At 38.4% G+C, this 12,003-nt stretch overlaps 1 protein-coding gene across 2 annotated transcripts in view; it reads right to left on the reverse strand.

Annotated features, from left to right (window-relative positions):
* Window positions 1–10,479, reverse strand: part of bnc2 (basonuclin 2) — a 322,056-nt gene extending 311,577 nt beyond the window's left edge. For both annotated transcript variants that reach the window (XM_031890396.1, XM_018097765.2), the window contains exon 1: window positions 9,527–10,479. The gene's annotated coding sequence lies outside the window, so the exon portion shown is untranslated. The remainder of the gene's footprint in view (window positions 1–9,526) is intronic.
* Between the last annotated feature and the right edge of the window lie 1,524 nt (window positions 10,480–12,003).

Genomic DNA, 12,003 nt, shown 5'->3' on the forward strand with positions numbered 1-12,003 from the left:
AGAGTGGTGATGTCATGGGGGTGGGTCTATGACATGCCGTTCTGTGATTGCCCGATCACCACGTCAATCTCAGAGAGTCCTGTTCGGTTTAACCAATTTGGATCGCTGGGCAGGCAGTTTTGACCTGGATAGCCCTTTCTGAAAACTGGACTGTTTGGGTCAAAACCGTACAGATGGCAACCCTAGCAAAGACGTGCAATTAAACTGGTAAGAAGCATGGAAGATTTAAACCATAAGGTTAGACCATCAAGGTTGGGTATGTTTGCTCTGAAGAAGAGGCCCCTTCAAGGAGACATGATTGCTCTTTACTAGTACATTAGAGAATGTTACAGACTGATAGCAGGGGATCTCTTTTTCAACAGAAATTTCTAAAGAACAATAGGCAGTGAGGCTGTGGAATGCTCTGCCAGGTGATGTTGTAATGGCAAGTTTAATTAATGCTTTTAAGAGTGGCATGGATAAATTCTTGGACAAGCATAACCTACAAGGCTATTAGTTGTCCTGAAAGGCATATATTGTGCTTTATTGAAAATGTATCCAAAAACCCAAGCAAAGCCCTGTTCCACTCAGTGCTGGCTGCTTCCTCAGGCTGTGCAGGAGAGCCAGCAGCACTTAGCACTTTGGACAGTACTTACACTGTAAACTCAATCCGGCAGGGATCTCCTTCCTCTTGTCTTCACACTTAGCACTTAATATTTAATGTAACTGTGTGTAATATTTATTTGTATTTATTATTGTATTGACCCATTTGGTTCTATTAATTTATTGTTCTGCGTCACAGTGCTTAAAAAATAAAAGCTAAATACATAAATAAATACATAAATATGTACACTAGAAGGATGCAACAGCTAGGCGAACCTGAAAGGACACTGTAGCCTATCTTTGCCTGTGTAAATGCAGGGTTGTGATTGGCTATCCACCTTCTATTGTGCTTCAGACAAGGAGCATTAGGATACATCCACTTCTCTACTCTTTTAAAAACACAGACACAGGCCCAAGAGGATCTATAGGGAAATAGCCAAATAGCAATTATTTTTAGAACTACTAGGAAGATACAGGAAGGTCACATTAGTTGGCTTACAGAACTTAGAAAAGTTAATCACGCCCCTAATTTTCAAATGCATATTTTTTTTTTGTAACTTACGTTTGATTACATTTAAAAAAGAGAAAAGAAAAAAAAATGTTTAAAATTAAAATAATATCATTCATTCAAGGCACTTACATTGAACTTGCAAGAGAGGAGGAATAGCTACTACATTCACTGTTAACAATTAAGTTCATCATCATTATCATTGCAAAGAATAGCTGTACAGGTGTATCCCAGAAAAGCATAGATAAGTAAATGTTTTCTTTATGGTGGACACATGAAACATTATTCCTAGTAGTCTCTCATATCTCCTCCCAGTCCTCAAGTGATAGGGTTGTGGATGCTATTGCTTCCCATTTAAACATTTATCTTGGAAAGCGATCACTTGGGAGGCTAGTTAAAATGTGGTACAAGCTAGAGGTTAGAAAGCTTTGAGGTAGACATTGTCAACGCAAATGCATATTGTTGTACTAATTGTGACATTATCTATGCAGTACAAGGGTGATAGTTTTCTGATTATCAGCTCCATTTCGTCAATAATTCTCTGAAAGTGCTTCTGTAATTTAACTGGCTGTGTAATATTGTGTCTCAAATGCATACTTTTTTTGCAGACACTTATTTCTTAGGGAGACAAGTTCCCTTTAAATGGATGATCTTGTAAGATGATGATAAAAGGCTTGTACTTAGTAATTTGTTTGATTGCTTTCTGACGACTGCATGTTATACAATTTATTATTAAGTGGTCATGCTGCATTAGAAGTGTCCACATTACAACTGATAATTTAGTAACTTTCCTTTTTACCCCTTTTCAACCAAACATCTATAAAAGACACATACTGCAGATGTGGTTTGTTATAAGTTCATATGTACGTTATATTTGCATATTATGTCTCAGAACTGATTAGTAATTAGCCCTGAGGCAGAAAAGGCATAGGTTTGTTTACAGTCATTCTCTTAAAAAGATCAAGGGGGAAGCCGCAGACAAATTAGTAAATGTTCAAATTGCTCAAGCACCAAGTCCAGCACTGCATGATATATTTATAAAGTTTAAAAGTTGGGTTTATTTGACAGATACAAACCTCCCTTTCTGACCATGTGGATATTTTTTCTTGTTCCCTAAACCTACCTAATTATCCAGTGCCAGTAAGCATAGATCCAGTGCCAGTAAGCATAGGGCTCATTTACATCTGCCAATGCAGTGAACAAAGTGCAATTTTGAGCACAATTATAATGTTCCCCCCCCCCATTGTAGTGTTTTTCCCCCAGAATTTCAAACATCATTACAGTTTCAAGGGGGGTGCAATTGTGCTGTGCCTACCATATTTGCATTTGGTTTGGCAAAATTACCGCAACAGCGCACACATTTAGACAAAATCAAATGCAAGTGCATAGAAGTCAGCCTTGCAAGTGTCATCTGCTCCTGTTCCTTTTAGCACCAATGTGTTGTGCCTATTGAAGCTGGGCGCCAAGGGAACCATGGAACTACTCCTGTTCAGGAGGTAGCGGTAGCTCCAGGGTTCCCTTGCATCAACAGGTGCGGCAGTACTCAATTAAAAACAGATGTCAGGAAGGGCTGAGTGGAGCGAGTACAACTATACAAAAGTACAAGGAGCGCATTTTGATGCAAGTACCTCAATACATAAGTACATAAATAAGCCCTCATTTCTAAAGCCCACTGGGCACAAGAAAAGACTTTGGTAAGGAGAAGGAAGATGGGTTGCTACAGGAACAACTTGTTATTTACTTTTTAAAGGATCTGGTCACCCTGTCATTTGGCTAACATTTATGGAGCTATAATTCACCTTTAATAATAAAAAAAAGTATCATCTACAAAGTCAGCAGTTGGACTAATGAAATAGATTGTCATGTGATCAACCTTGTTGTGTGACATCAGCTGCGACTTCGTTAATAGAATTCTAATTTCAAGGGAAGCAACAACAAAAACATAAAGAAGAACCTTTACAGAACACTGACTGCATAAAAATACTATGTAGAGACCTGATTCTGTATCTTGGGCCCCCAAATATTGCTGCACTATAACTTGCAGCATTCTTTAACAACACTCAGGGGATGACAATATACTGGATAGTGAAATATGCCCCTACAGTAAATTATAGGATATTACAAGTCAATAAGGGTATGACCACACAGGTCACGGAACTCCTAAGTGACTTTTACTATCCTCCTAATAATGCATGATTGATAGTTTTGTAGAAAGTAAACATGATATTTAATAGTAATAAGAGTCAGTGTTTGAAGTTATGTGATCTGTCAGCCTGTGGCCTCCTGCCTTCACACAGGTCACAGGACTTGTTAACACAGGAGTTGAGTTCTCTCAGAATTGGCCAACAAAATGAACTCAAACTGCCAGTATTTGGCCCTTGGCTTTCAGGGGATACTGGCGGCTTTAGATCATCAACAGCTGGAAGGCCACAGATTTGACATTCCTGGGTTTTTTTAAATACATGTTTTATTATTCTAGTTGGCTATGTAATTTCTTATTAGGGAATGATGTCACAACTACAGCAAGCTGTTATAACTGTACAACTGTAAAATCACAAATGAAATGTGATAACATAATTATTATTGTTGTTATTATTATAGCAACATAAAACATAAAAAGTATTGCTGATTTTGAGTTATACTTCAGGTATATAATAGGTATTAAGGGACTTGATTAAGCAATATGGGAATTACCTGATCTCTGAAAAATGTTACTTAAAATGAAACTTCCCTCATAACACTCTTCATATTTTATCTTACCAAATTAAACTTTTAGTTACATGGTGGAATAGATCTTTTACATTCTTCTTAAAAACAACCTCTGTTTTTCTTTACCTGCCTTGCATGATTTCATTTTGTATTTCTATTCCATTGTATTGCAGATCCATAAGTCTTGCATAACGTTGGGCTAATTCAACTACTGTGCTTACCCTTTCCTTCTTTATATAGTTGCAAACATCTGTGCATACTACACTTATAAATGGAAGTACACTTCATTAAGAAATAAAACATAGTACTTTTTTAAGTGACATGGTCATTTTAACTGGCATACCATTGAACAGTACAGTGTTTTATTAAATATTCTGGTTTTCTTTGTGTAAAAGGGGTGTGGCATTCCAGAAGAGGATGGCCATAGTGAATTGGGGAAATGGCCTGAATGGATATTGTGCTTGGAAAAAATTACCAGGATTTTTTACTTAATAATGTATATTCAGGGCTGTATTTATATATCGGCACCTAAGGACCTGTTCCTAGGGGGTTGGCCCTCATGTGCCTATTTATTGCATTTTTTGTAATAAAAAAAAGTCCAAATGTCTAAATCCGGCAGGGGATGTGGGAAAGAGAGGGGCACTATGCCCATTGTAGGCCTTCAGAGGTGGACATGATGTAACATGTACGGGTACACAATGCGTAATCTGACATCTGATGGGGGGGGAGCGCAATTAGGTCAGGTTCCTAGGGTGGCACTGGAATACAGCACTGAGTATATTAAGACATGACAATTTTTAAATTCTGTAAGAGAACTGCTCAAAGGATAAATTCATTGTATCTTGAGTGAGCACATATTCAAGTATAAATATACATAATACCAGCCCTTCAACTGTGATTTGCAAAGCAATTGATAAAAAGAGGCATATATTGTGTGTAAATTACTTGTAAACTGGTTGAGTGGTGATTAGTAAAATGTATGTATGTATGTCTTTATTTATAAAGCACCTACTTATGTACGCAGTGCTGTACAGTAAAATACATTAATATAAACAGGGTGTTAATAAGATAATAGATAAATACAAAGTATAACAATAAATACAGATAAATATAGCTGCAATAAGTTAAGAGTCGAGGACACAAGAGGAAGGAGGTCCCTGCCCCATAGAGCTTACAATCTAGATGGGAGGGTAACTTACAGACCCAAATAGACAAATATAAGTGCTGTAGGTCAAAGTGGGTGACACTACAATATAAGTGCCAGTTCCCAGATTAGGTGCTGGGCGAGTGCTCCAAAAGGTAGTCTTTAACCTTAGTTTTAAAAAGACTGGGGGAGGATTCTCTCCGGAGGAAATCAGGGAGGGCATTCCAAATGTAAGGGGCAGCAAGGCAGAAAGGTTTAAGGCGGGAAACCGCAGTAGTAGTGGGGGGCACAACCAAACAATTGCTCTGCGAGGAACGAAGGAGTCGGCCGGGAATATACGGAGACACAAGGGACGAGATGTAGTGAGGAGCAGAGGAATGGAGGGCTTTGAAGGTTAGGAGAAGAAGTTTGTAAGATATTCTTTGTTTAATTGGAAGCCCCGATAAGGCCTTTAGCAGGGGAAGGGCCTGAACTCTCCTGGATGAGAGGAGGAGAATTCTGGCAGCAGTGTTTAATATAGACTGTAGGGGGGAAAGATGGGAGTTAGGGAGGCCGGTTTATAGCAGGTTGCAGTAGTCCAGTCGTGACAGGATGAGAGCATGCATGAGCAGCTTAGCTGTTGCAGTAGAAAGAAAGGGACAAATTTTGGCAATATTGCGTAAGAAAAAGTGACAGGTTTTGACAATGGTGTTAATGTGGTTAGAAAAGGAGAGACTGGAGTCAAAGATCACCCCCAAACAACGCGCCGAATCGACAGGGTTGATGAGGGTGCCATCAATAGAGATAGAAAAGGGGGGGGGGTAGGACCAGGCTTAGGGGGAAAGATCATTAGTTCAGTTTTTGTTAGGTTGAGTTTGAGGTGGCGTTGGTTCATCCAGTTAGAGATGGCCAGGAGGCAGTTAGAGATTTGAGTCTCAGTTTCAACTGTTAACAAAGGGGTTGACAGATAAATTTGGATATCATCAGAATACAGATGGTATTTGAAGCCAAATGAACGGATAAGATCTCCCAAAGACAGCGTGTAGAGGGAGAACAACAACGGCCCAAGTACAGAGCCTTGAGGTACCCCCACATTAAGAGGAACTGGAGATGAGGTTTTATTAGTGTAGGAGACAGTGAATGAACGGTTAGAGAGATAAGAAGAGATCCAGGATGCAGCCTGACTACGGAGACCAATCGAATGCAGAATTTGCATCAGGAGGGAGTGGTCAACCGTATCAAACACAGCCGATAGATCTACGATAGATCTACAGATACAATAATAACAATGATTAAATGTTGATCTCACCTATAGACAATTTTTTTTCCGATCTTTTTGTGTAACATTTTAACACTTATATTTTCCAATACAGCAAATATTTTATGCATGGTTTATATTAGCTATGACAACACTTTTTTGTTTGAATAGCTTTTTCACAATTTTTGTTCCTCAAGGACTATCCTGGAAGCTAAAAAAATACTGGAGTTAAAAAAAACAAGTTCAATAGAGAAGATCAAATGAGAAAACTGTGGGGACCTTGTGGGGTCAAAGATTGAAGAACTCTGCAGACCTGTTCTTCATTAAGTAATCTCTCGTGGGACGTCACAGTGTACCTGTCCATGGGCCTATTGAACTGCATAACCCTTTTCTCTATTCCATTTTTTTTCTCGAACCAAGTGAATCATACCCTGCTGCTGACAAGTTAGAGCAGAACGGCAGAAGCAACATGAAAGTACTTTTCCCTTTCTTGTCTAAATCGGGCGAATTTTTTTCCCTTTTTCTTGAACAGAGGACACAGCATTGACTCGTGACATGGCAAGATGAGAGGTCTGGGATGGTCGAGGAGAAGTGAAGATAAAAGTAATCAAATGACACTGCTGGAATGCAAATAGGCATTCTTCACTGCAGCGATTGCACAACCATGAAACATCCCTGACAGCAAGCAGGATTAGGAGAAAATGTTATGTAAAGCACTGGCTTTATAAAACAAAAAAAAAGAGAGAGAGAGAATCACACAACAAAATAGACTTCTCATCAGTACAGAAATAAGTAATGAAAAGACTATTAATTCTATTAATTCAAGAATATTAACAAGCAAATATAACCATAAAATATTGTAGTTTCTTTAGCTGTATCACATGCTCTATTATTATTTTGAATAACATTTCTAAAGATAAAATATATGGTTTAGTAATCACAGTAAATTGTATCTATTGTAAGAATATGGATTTAAAAAAAAAAAAAAAATTAAAAAGAACCCCAAAATTGCTGCTACACAGATGAATCAATTGTAATGCTATTTAAAAAAATATTTGAATTGCTACTTAATTCCATAGTATATTTTCGCACTTTTAGAGGAAAGGCAAAGTTAGCTTTTCGCATTTTCATGATTTAGTAGTTTGTACAGCGAGAAGGAAAAATTCATAATAAAGAGGGGGCATGTATTTTCTTCCAAACGAAAGCCTTTGCCGGTGGCTTTTAGTTAAAACTTTATTTCTCTCAGATACTGATTATGATATAGTTTACTGGTTTGTTTCAGCAGCTCAAGGAATGCTATGCTGGCTAGTGTTCTCCATTTAAATTAAACATCTCTGATATAACATTCCTTCTCTAAATAAAGAATGAGCTTTGTGTACTGTGAAAATAGGAGCTAAGGCCTCTTCCAGAGCAAAGTGACACAGAGTTTGCCTTCCTTGTGATAGAAAATACAGGAGATATATATTGCTGTTTACTGAGCCTTAATGTTTTGATGTAGCTCTCCAAAACGAAATATAATTAATGGTTTTCTTATTTTATGCACATACTAAAACACTCACATGTATGTCTGTTCATCAAGCAGCAGGTATCTAATTATGTGTGGGTCAAAATATGTGATCAATCTCGAGGCAGAAAATTGTCAGAATGTAGGTTCTAGATGACAATTTTCCCAATATAACATAATATTGCACTTCTTATTGTTTAACAAATGTAGCTTTTCTATTTTGTTTAATTCCCTGGCTCTCTAATACATTTGGTTGAGGAAGTGTCTGTGTGGCCTCAATTGGGGATAAACTGAATTTGCAGATTTTAAATTTACATTTCCCTAAAAACTTATAGCAGAGATTGTTAAGGATCACAGTCTTAATGTATTTAAATAACTGGTAGAAATGATCAGGTTGCCTTTTGTTTAAAAGCTTTATTCTAATTGTAGCCTAGGGTTAAATCCAAAGGAGGGGCTATCCTGATTCTAACGTTGCATCTCTACATTTTCAGCAGTATTTTTAACCACACATGATCTGAGTTATTTCCACTATAAGTTTCTTCTCCGTCTTCTGTTGCTTGTCTTTTGGCTGACCTATTTCCCGCACCTCGTTTGATCATCAAAACAAGCACATCATATTAAATAGAGAGAAAAGGAGGAGGGGGGCATAAACAAAATCTTTTAATCCCAATTCCTTCACGTGAAAATAGGTGCATCCAGTCCCACCTCCTATCCTCCTTTTCAGTCTCTTGCTGCCTTCAGCACAGGGAGGTAAAGGGGGGAGCTGACTGTATAAACAATGCAGCAGAACTGTGTTTTCTGGAAACTAAACATGAGAAATAAATATATAAGGCAGCACTTTCATTGACTTCAGCTTCACTTCCTAAAGTGTGCTGCCACTTGCCGGCTTGTTCAAGAATCCTTTGGAGACAGCAGGGCAGGGAATAGTCTGCTCTAATCAGTGTTAATTTCAGCCTATGATAGAAACTTCTATATAAGTGATCTTATTCATATGAAATCCCTCCAATTTAAGTAGGTATTTCAGGGTTGTACCTGCCAGAACTACCTTTTTCATAAAAATATGTAATTGTATGCATTCAATAAATTTGTTGAATACATTGCACAAACTTCTTCTCCAAAATTATTTTTAAAATGTGACCAATAACTTAGCTTAAAATCAGGTTGTGTATCTGTAAGGAATTGAATTCTGTCAATTGTCCTGTCTGTTGTTAATTATGGACTACATAAGATGAATCACTTTTGAGAACTTGGGATCCGTTCCATTTTACAGAAATGGGAAGGTGTTTGTCTTACGTATCTGACCACTAAAGAGCAGGATACCTTCTGATAATCAAGGTAGCTCATTTCTACCCCCACCCCCTTCTGTTTGTAACAAATGACACTAATTACCATTCATTAATAGACAGCATTGGGCAAATGAGACAATACCAGGCATGCTTATCACCGGCACCTAGTCGAAAAAGACATTCCAAAAGCTATAGGCTCTAAGTAAACCTGCAATCATATCACATATTGCTATATTACTCATATTTCCTAAAATCAAAGAGGGGACAAAATTATAACCCCAGGGTTGAGGCAGAATGAAGCGCTAATGTAAAAAAAAAAACAACATATTATATAACAAAATATTTATGCCTTTTTTACTGTATTAAGTAAAATGTTAACTGCAATACAAGGTCACAAATAACTGCAATTTCCATACCAGTCAAACTTCCAGCCTTTGTTAAACTACAACTCCCAGCATCCTTTAACTGTTAGGGGAAGTTATTGTTGCTTTCTGCATTTCCTCAGTATTCGTGCATATATGTACAGCATATATAGCAGCTGTAAATAACTACTTACCATATCTGCATGCTTCTCCCCTCTTGCACACCCCTCCTGTTTGGTTCTGTCTCGGTAGTTCAGGCAAGCAGGGTTCTGTCAGTGCCTGTTGCAAACTTTTCTAACTATTCTTTCACTGACTTTCTCAGTTATCTTCAGGAATGTTTGGTTGAGGCGACAGCTTGCTGGAACCTACTAACGTTGTTATAGCTCTTGTTTAACGGAGACCGAGTCTTCATTGGCCAAAAAACAGAAGATGTATATAAAAGGAATGAAAAAAAAAGGTTCAGAAAAATCTGAAGCCCTCTAAGCGCATGATAGTTGAGAGAGGGGGATGTTAAATGGGAGGGATGCAGAGAAGACTGCAATGACTTCTACCTAGTGTGACTTTAAAAGGATCTGGAAGAACAGAGCCCTCGTCTGCCACTTTCTTCTAAATGAAGGGATAGTTTATGCTCTGGCACAGGTTCCCAAAATCATTTTTATCTGTTTTTACCTAGTGGGATATACCAGATAAACTCCTACTTTTAAGAACTGAGTGACCCACTGAAAAGTTTCTAGAGTCACAGGGCTGTTACTAGGGGCAGTGGATGAGGAGACTTGAAATCTTGAAGGCTTCTGCCTGTTCCGGTGCAGGGACAGACACTCTCACATAAAGCTGCTGATCTTTCCCCCCTTTTTTTCCTTGAGCTGCTGGTTTCTTCCTTATCAGCAGCACGGCTAGTCCAGACACTGCTCTATACACCAAAGGGTGGGAGGCTGAGAAGGAAAACTGACAGTATACTACAAAGAAAGAGAAAGAGGCTGCGCTGAAAACTTGGCTGCCTAGGAAAGTTTTGTCCTAGGACTGGTAATACTGTCTGTGGCTTCTCCTTAGCTCCTGTGTCTGTGTGAGTGTGGGTTTGGAAGAATTTGCTTTTTTTTTTCTTTTCCTCCCCAGCCGTCACGGTGTAGGTTTGCAGGGTAAAGAGTCACATCTGTGTGTGACACTGAGCCAACCAAACTAACCCTGCCCTGGAGACATACAAACACACACACACATCCCGCACAGGAATGTCATCTACACCCAGCACCAAGGCGCAGTAGAAAACTGCAATATGGGATTGAAGCGATTTCTATAACTTTAATTCATAGCTGAAAAATAGAATATGCAGGCTTTGAATATACTGTCATTTTTTTGTGTGTATCTTTAGCTAATGTAGGAAATTATAAACAATCACTTCACATAGAAGCTAGGGCAAATCTATGATTGCTGGCCCCCTTCACAAGCATTTATAATTGAAGGTCCTCAAGTATGTACAGCAGCTTAGGATAGCATTTTCCAGAGACACCCATCCTGTTCCCCACCCCCCAGATTTAGGACCATAGCTTGTACCTCCTTAATGTATTAAGTACAGACTGAATACATGGGTATAATGGCAAAGCTCAGCAAGTGAAAACAGCAGCAGCTCCAAGCTGACTGACAGGATGCACAGGGAAAACGTCCCAACAATGCCAGCAAATGGGAGGAGACAGGCAGCTCAAATACCACCGCATTCTCATTAGGCACTTACAAAGAAAAAGGTAGTGGTAGTGAATCGTTGTGTTCTAGTTAGTTATGGAATCAGTTTGAAAATGTGCATTGTAGTTTAACAGTAGCTGGAAACTTACAAATAGATGTGAAAGTGCCCTCCCTTACTTGATATCATGGTATTTTTACTGTTATTTTGAAACTTATTTGGAAACTTCAAAAGGGCTAATTAGAATACAGTGATACAACATTTCCAGACAGGGGCTGTCTGGGCCAAAATTATTTATAAGAATAGGGCGAGACACAGGGAATTTTCAGCAAAAGCCCAAAATGTCAATTTCTCAAGTATTCTACCTAATCATGAATCGTTTACTAACCCTTTTCCCTCTGTTGAGAGGGGAGCCACCCAGTGGTAAAGCCAATGGATTCTAACACAGGCACTCTACTTGTATGTCCTTGTGCCCTCACTGCAACTGCCTGTATATAAGTTACTTTATTTTTTTAAGCTAATTTTTAAAAAATCTTTTTACTCTTTTCTCATACAGGTACTTGTCTGTTGAAAGCAGACTGGGGTGCATCATTTGTAAAATTCAGTACAGATTCACCAGATTTCTATCCAATTTAAAAGCAACCCAGCAAAACCGGTGTGTGATAATAAGGGGCATGAGAAAGGGAAAAGAAAATAAGGGGAAAGTGTTGGCATTGAACAGCAAAAGTAGCTTTGCTAGACCTGCTTTAGAACTGCAGGAAAATCAACCTGCACTAGCCATCACCTATCTATGTGCTGTGTCTCCTTTACTTACTTGCATTTCTCTATGCACCAGTGACAGTAAAAGCAGATCTCTGCAGAATTCTCATGTTAATGTTCTCATTCTAATGTTCTAAATACAGTACAAACCTGAGATCTGCTATTTCAGTGAGTTGTCCAACATCACCCTTCATTATATTGTATTAATGGGGCCTTTTCTGTAGCATAAAAGCAAACATA

This window comes from Xenopus tropicalis, chromosome 1 (genome assembly GCF_000004195.4).
Source record: "Xenopus tropicalis strain Nigerian chromosome 1, UCB_Xtro_10.0, whole genome shotgun sequence".
In the NCBI taxonomy this organism is placed as follows: domain Eukaryota; kingdom Metazoa; phylum Chordata; class Amphibia; order Anura; family Pipidae; genus Xenopus; species Xenopus tropicalis.